The sequence below is a fragment of the Panulirus ornatus genome, chromosome 3, assembly GCF_036320965.1.
Source record: "Panulirus ornatus isolate Po-2019 chromosome 3, ASM3632096v1, whole genome shotgun sequence".
Taxonomy (NCBI): domain Eukaryota; kingdom Metazoa; phylum Arthropoda; class Malacostraca; order Decapoda; family Palinuridae; genus Panulirus; species Panulirus ornatus.
Genome location: NC_092226.1, coordinates 76,770,291 through 76,778,843, shown reverse-complemented (window position 1 = coordinate 76,778,843; position 8,553 = coordinate 76,770,291).

Here is an 8,553-nt window from a genome sequence, read left to right as displayed (position 1 = left end):
CCTCCCAATTGACTTGACCCTCAACCCTAGTGTACCTAATAACCTTGCTCTTATTCACATTTACTCTTAACTTTCTTCTTTCACACACTTTACCAAACTCAGTCACCAGCTTCTGCAGTTTCTCACATGAATCAGCCACCAGCGCTGTATCATCAGAGAACAACAACTGACTCACTTCCCAAGCTCTCTCATCCACAACAGACTGCATACTTGCCCCTCTTTCCAAAACTCTTGCATTCACCTCCCTAACAACCCCATCCATAAACAAATTAAACAACCATGGAGACATCACACACCCCTGCCGCAAACCTACATTCACTGAGAACCAATCACTTTCCTCTCTTCCTACACGTACACATGCCTTACATCCTCGATAAAAACTTTTCACTGCTTCTAACAACTTGCCTCCCACACCATATATTCTTAATACCTTCCACAGAGCATCTCTATCAACTCTATCATATGCCTTCTCCAGATCCATAAATGCTACATACAAATCCATTTGCTTTTCTAAGTATTTCTCACATACATTCTTCAAAGCAAACACCTGATCCACACATCCTCTACCACTTCTGAAACCACACTGTTCTTCCCCAATCTGATGCTCTGTACATGCCTTCACCCTCTCAATCAATACCCTCCCATATAATTTACCAGGAATACTCAACAAACTTATACCTCTGTAATTTGAGCACTCACTCTCATCCCCTTTGCCTTTGTACAATGGCACTATGCACGCATTCCGCCAATCCTCAGGCACCTCACCATGAGTCATACATATATTAAATAACCTTACCAACCAGTCAACAATACAGTCACCCCCTTTTTTAATAAATTCCACTGCAATACCATCCAAACCTGCTGCCTTGCCGGCTTTCATCTTCCGCAAAGCTTTTACTACCTCTTCTCTGTTTACCAAATCATTTTCCCTAACCCTCTCACTTTGCACACCACCTCGACCAAAACACCCTATATCTGCCACTCTATCATCAAACACATTCAACAAACCAAAATACTCACTCCATCTCCTTCTCACATCACCACTACTTGTCATCACCTTCCCATTTGCGCCCTTCACTGAAGTTCCCATTTGCTCCCTTGTCTTACGCACTTTATTTACCTCCTTCCAGAACATCTTTTTATTCTCCCTAAAATTTAATGATACTCTCTCACCCCAACTCTCATTTGCCCTCTTTTTCACCTCTTGCACCTTTCTCTTGACCTCCTGTCTCTCTTTTATTCATCTCCCACTCAATTGCATTTTTTCCCTGCAAAAATCGTCCAAATGCCTCTCTCTTCTCTTTCACTAATAATCTTACTTCTTCATCCCACCACTCACTACCCTTTCTAATCAAGGGTACTTGATTGTTATTGTCATTAGTAGACACAATTTTGCATCTAGAAAAATATCAATGAAACTTCTAAAGGAAAAGATGATTAATTAAAAAACCTTTTTAGCGGCTCTGAATTCATATGGTGTACATGAAAGATCGTTTACTGCTGTTAAGAGATTTTGCAACATGGAATACATGACAATACATGGGAGAAACAGATAACGAGAGACATACCTGTCTAAACCAAGGTTATATACGATTTCTCCCCATCTGCAGGAAAGAATTTTCTTTAGTCATTAATAAACACATCTTTGAAATAAGTATCCAATCGTCTGAATTATTTACACTGACTATTTCATAGGATAATATATCTAAGTGTTGTCACTCAGAAATATAATTTTTTCTCAGCTTTTAGTCCTTTACATATTTCTGGTTAACAGGTGCTCTTGCATCCTCCTGATTGATTTGTCAGAATCCTTTGATATTCTGGAAACCACTGTCTACGATCGCCTCAGTCTTTCTAATTTTTTCTTAAGACAAAGATCTTTGTAATATATCGACCAAAACTGCACGGTACATTCGAAATGTTGCCTAACCGCTGCATCATATGAACTAAGTGTTGTTTCAGGGGTTTTGTAAGAGAAGTACATGGCTAAGGATCAAATTAATATATTTTTTCTATATTGAACGCTCCAGTAACTGACAAAAGTCGACATCAAGGCCGGGCCTTAATTGAAATATATAGAGAATTATGATGTGGAAAAAGGAAAGACAAGGGAAAGTATTTTCTATGTTATTCACATTTCGGCGTTGTTTTGTATATATATAATTTCGTGACTAGTAACCAACTCAAGATTAGCTTGTAGTAGGAGTTTCCCAACGTTTGTTTAATCATATTTGTAGTTTGAATTATCTAAGTGCATAACTTTGCACTCTTCTATATCAAGTATCATTTGCTATGTCTCTGACTACTATCATTTCTTGTCAAGGTTACTTTCTAAGCATTTACAGTCGAGTTCGGATGTGACTTTCTTCCCCAGTTTTGTACAGTCGGCAAACCTAGAGATAAAAGTCGTTTATCTATCCTGTCATATTTACAAAAATTATGAAGAGTATATGTCCAAGTACCGATCCCCGTAGTACTCGCAGCCATAAAGACGACTTCTTATAAAATCTATGATGCTTTTTCGTTATCAAATTATGTTTAAAAAGGCTTCACTCTTATTCAGACTGTTGTTTTTTTCCCGTTATTGAGGTGATCAAAGCTTACTCGATGGAAATCTATCGGGTGTTTCGCAACTCCCATGTAAGTTACAGGTGTGACAGTTGTAAGCGTCTATTCACAGGGCAATTTTCCTTCATTTAGCAATACATTGAACAGTTTGCCAGTGGACATATCATTTGTTTATGGAGCTCTTTTACGACTTTTAGATGATCTTTCTGATTCATCATGTAGTTTGTTATGATTCAGTCTTTCAAGTTGTATGATATGTTGTGGCTAGGTTATCACAAACTCAGCCATTAATCTCCTCTGTATCACGAAGACGCACATTCTGCATGCACTTAAGAGCTGTGTTTAACAATACATAGTATCTTGTGAAAGATGCAGATCAAATAATTTGATACCTGAGAAAGCTGTTTCGGTTAGTAAAAGAAATACAAGTTTATTCACTAACTACCCAACTATTCGTTCACAATAAATTCTATCCTTCTTGGTACATGACCAAACGATCATCTGTGTTTAATGTGAATGTACATGACTTCAGGGACACATATTATCACTGTTCAGGATTTATGTTATGAATGGAAAACAAAATGCTCGAATCTAAATCTCGGAAAGTTATCTTCACCCGATGTAACTCACTGGTAAGTCCCCATTTTGAATATTGTCCAACCTGAGAAGAGAAATGACAGAAAGGAGCGGGCACAGAGGCGAGCTACCAAATGATTCCCCAACTGAGAAACAAATCCTATGAAAGCCAACTGAACGATTTAGATTATCTAGCTTAGAAAAAAAAGGTCTAAAAGGTGATCCATTACAAGTTTTCAAAATCATTAATACCTTCGTGATATTCAAGGATACATTCGTCTGATTTCACTCTTTCCAACGGAGATAAGCTCATGGGCATACATTTTACCTCGAATGAGACGAAGACTTTTTTCTAACAGGATTACTGACATATGGAATGATTTGGCAATTAGAATGGTTGAAAGAAGTGCTATAGATAAGTGTAAACATAGATTTGAGAAATATTTTTCTTCAAATCCACGACTGACATTATTTACATATCCTTAGGTATACAATAAGTTTATAGGTCTTCCTTTTTAAAAAATCTGTACGTCTTTCTACTCCTGCCACATTAATCCTTGAGTTTCTGTTTTGTTCTACTATTACAAGCAGCGTAGTGAGGACCAATTGGTCTGTTGCAGTTTCAGTTCAGTTGTATTGAAAATAGGAATTATATACCTTTTGCATGATGGTATGAGTCTTCACCGCAGGTAAATTCTTTACGCTAATTGAAACAGCTAGCTTCCCCTGGCTTTACATCTCTTGCAACTTCACAACAACCACAGCTTTTGTCAGAATGATCACTAACATAGTATTCATTTGATACTCGTTTCCTGATCCAAGAATCCTGGAAGACTGGACATCACAAAGTGTTTACGTTAATGTGAAGATATTTCTGATCTTACATAGTCAATTTTCTCCAGCTGATTTTAGATTTTATAGTTTCTTAAGTGAACAAAAGCACCTAACCAGTAAGAAGAAGAAAAGAAGACTTGTACTAGACTTTGTCAAAAGGTTCGCTGACTTTCTATGCCATTATCTAGTTAATGAAAAGTCTGAGAGATACTGAAATTAACCTTGCAGTATAAATTCTGACACAGCAGGAATTTGCATCCAGCGGTGCACTACAGTCAACTCAAGATAGGAGTTTTAGGCTGCCTCAAACTGCTTCGGACATAAAACTGCCAAATCAAGCCATAATGTCACCTGGGAAGAAACCCAACTTTCTTTGTCTTTCATAATTCCTAAGATAACCAAATATTCCATGAGACAAGTGGAGTATGACAGCATGAAACAAATAATGCTGTAAATGACTCAGCACAGTCAGCACACGTGGCCTTAACCATGAGATCTGATATCACACCACATTTGACACAACATTAATACATTGCCACAGTGAAACCAAATGGTATCATACAAGCAATACCATCCCAGAAAAGCTTCATTTATACGAAGAAGTAGCATTTGTAACGCTGCCGTCAGAGCCAGCTGAATCTCATTTCCGCTTCTGCTACAAAGTGCCCTGTCTGCAGCTGCTGGGAAATTTAATCTCAACCTCCTCATACCCAAGCAAGAGCAAGCTATGAATTTAAGCCACTCAGCACGGGAGGGCTGGACACTCTACTCTGTTACGATTTAAGTTTCCACTTCTCTCATCTCTCCTTACATAAGGGAACCCTGCAACCACAGGCTACAAGTCCAGAGGGCATATTGTTCATGTAGTGAGCCTTAATTTCCTCGGCAGAGGGGAAGAGTGTGCTGAGTGATGTTGTTCTCTAGTAAAATTATTTTTTCACCAAAAAGGTGTGGATCTGAACGTTATGGATGATTCATTGTTCACACAAAGAAAGAGCCTGTGTATGGTCTCTTTACCTCATATATATATATATATATATATATATATATATATATATATATATATATATATATATATATATATATATATATATATATATATATATATATATATATATATATATATATATATACATATATATATATATATATATATATATATATATATATATATATATATATATATATATATATATGTATATATATATATATATATATATATATATATATATGTATATATATATATATATATATATATATATATATATATATATATATATATATATATATATATATATATATATATATATATATATATATATATATATATATATATATATATATATATATATATATTTATATATATATTTATATATAAATACATATATATATCCCTGGGGATAGGGGATTAAGAATACTTCAAACGCATTCCTCACGTGTCGTAGAAGGCGACTAAAGGGGACGGGAGCTGGGGGCCAGAAACCCTCCCCTCCTTGTATTTTAACTTTCTAAAAGGGGAAACAGAAGAAGGAGTCACGCGAGGAGTGCTCATCCTCCTCGAAGGCTCGGACTGGGGTGTCTAAATGTGTGTGGATGTAACCAAGATGAGAAAAAAGGAGAGATAGGTAGTATGTTTGAGGAAAGGAACCTGGATGTTTTGGCTCTGAGTGAAACGAAGCTAAAGGGTAAAGGGGAAGAGTGGTTTGGGAATGTCTTGGGAGTAAAGTCAGGGGTTAGTGAGAGGACAAGAGCAAGGGAAGGAGTAGCACTACTACTGAACCAGGAGTTGTGGGAGTATGTGATAGAGTGTAAGAAAGTAAATTCTAGATTGATATGGGTAAAACTGAAAGTTGATGGAGAGAGATGGGTGATTATTGGTGCATATGCACCTGGGCATGAGAAGAAAGATCATGAGAGGCAAGTGTTTTGGGAGCAGCTGAATGAGTGTGTTAGTGGTTTTGATGCAAAAGACCGGGTGATAGTGATGGGTGATTTGAATGCAAAGGTGAGTAATGTGGCGGTTAAGGGTATAATTGGTATACATGGAGTGTTCAGTGTTGTAAATGGAAATGGTGAAGAGCTTGTAGATTTATGTGCTGAAAAAGGACTGGTGATTGGGATTACCTGGTTTAGAAAAGCGAGATATACATAAGTATACGTATGTAAGTAGGAGAGATGGCCAGAGAGCGTTATTGGATTACGTGTTAATTGATAGACGCACGAAAGAGAGACTTTTGGATGTTAATGTGCTGAGAGGTGCAACTGGAGGGATGTCTGATCATTATCTTGTGGAAGCAAAGGTGAAGATTTGTGGGGGTTTTCAGAAAAGATGAGAGAATGTTGGGGTAAAGAGAGAGGTGAGAGTAAGTGAGCTTGGGAAGGTGGGAATGAATAAAGGCAGACAGTGTGAATTGTGTGCATGGGTATATATGTATGTGTCTGTGTGTGTATATATATGTGAACATTGAGATGTATAGGCATGTATATTTGCGTGTGTGGACGTGTATGTATATACATGTGTATGGGGGTGGGTTGGGCCATTTCTTTCGGTTGTTTCCTTGCGCTACCTCGCAAACGCGGGAGACAGCGACAAAGCAAAATAATAATAATAATAAATATATATATATATATATATATATATATATATATATATATATATATATATATATATATATATATATATTCCTGGATGTGTAAAGGGAGCTGTGGTTTCGGTGTATTATTACATGACAGCTAGAGACTGAGTGTGAACGAATGTGGCCTTTGTTGTCTTTTCCTAGCGCTACCTCGTACACATGAGGGGGAGGGGGTTCTTATTTCATGTGTGGTGGGGTGGCGATGGGAATGAATAAAGGCAGCCAGTATGAATTATGTACATTTGTATATATGTATATGTCTGTGTGTGTATATATATGTATACGTTGAGATGTATAGGTATGCATATTTGCGTGTGTGGACGTATATGTATATACATGTGTATGTGGGTGGGTTGGGCCATTCTTTCGTCTAATTCCTTGCGCTACCTCGCTAACGCGGGAGACAGCGACAAAGCAAAAAAAAAAAAAAAATTATATATATATATATATATATATATATATATATATATTTATTATTTATATAATAAATATATATATATATATATATATATATATATATATATATATATATATATATATATATTTATATATATACGAATAAAGTGTATATGAACGCGCACCTTCATAGAACATACAAAGCTCCAACAGCCAGGATCGAACCTGGGACCCCTTGTGCAAGAGGCAGGCATGTAACCGCTAGGCAAGGAAACAGACGAAAGAATGGCCCAACCCACCCACATACACATGTATATACATACACGTCCACACACGCAAATATACATACCTATACATCTCAACGTATACATATATATACACACACAGACATATACATAAATACACATGTACATGATTCATACTGTCTGCCCTTATTTATTCCCATCGCCACCCCGCAACACATGAAATAACAACCACCTCCCCCCTCATGTGTGCGAAGTAACGCTAGGAAAAGACAATAAAGGCCACATTCGTTCACACTCAGTCTCTAGGTGTCATGTGATAATGCGCCGAAACCACAGCTCCCTTTCCACATCCAGGCTCCACAGAACTTTCCATGGTTTAACCCAGACGCTTCACATGCCCTGGTTCAATCTATTGACAGCACGTCGACCCCAGTATATATATATATATATATATATATATCCCTGGGGATAGGGGATTAAGCATACTTCCCACGTATTCCCTGCGTGTCGTAGAAGGCGACTAAAAGGGGAGGGAGCGGGGGGCTGGAAATCCTCCCCTCCCGTTTTTTTTTTAATTTTCCAAAAGAAGGAACAGAGAATTGGGCCAGGTGAGGGTATTCCCTCAAAGGCCCAGTCCTCTGTTCTTAATGCTACCTCGCTAACGCGGGAAATAGCGAATAGTTTAAAAGAAAAAAAAATATATATATATATATATAAATTTATATATATATATATATAAACTTATATATATATATATATATATATATATATATATATATATATATATATAAATTTTTTTTTTTTTTTTGCTTTGTCGCTGTCTCCCGCGTTTGCGAGGTAGCGCAAGGAAACAGACGAAAGAAATGGCCCAACCCACCCCCATACACATGTATATATATACACGTCCACACACGCAAATATACATACCTACACAGCTTTCCATGGTTTACCCCAGAGGCTTCACATGCCCTGATTCAATCCACTGACAGCACGTCAACCCCGGTATACCACATCGATCCAATTCACTCTATTCCTTGCCCTCCTTTCACCCTCCTGCATGTTCAGGCCCCGATCACACAAAATCTTTTTCACTCCATCTTTCCACCTCCAATTGTGTCTCCCACTTCTCGTTCCCTCCACCTCCGACACATATATCCTCTTGGTCAATCTTTCCTCACTCATTCTCTCCATGTGCCAAAACCATTTCAAAACACCCTCTTCTGCTCTCTCAACCACGCTCTTTTTATTTCCACACATCTCTCTTACCCTTACGTTACTTACTCGATCAAACCACATCA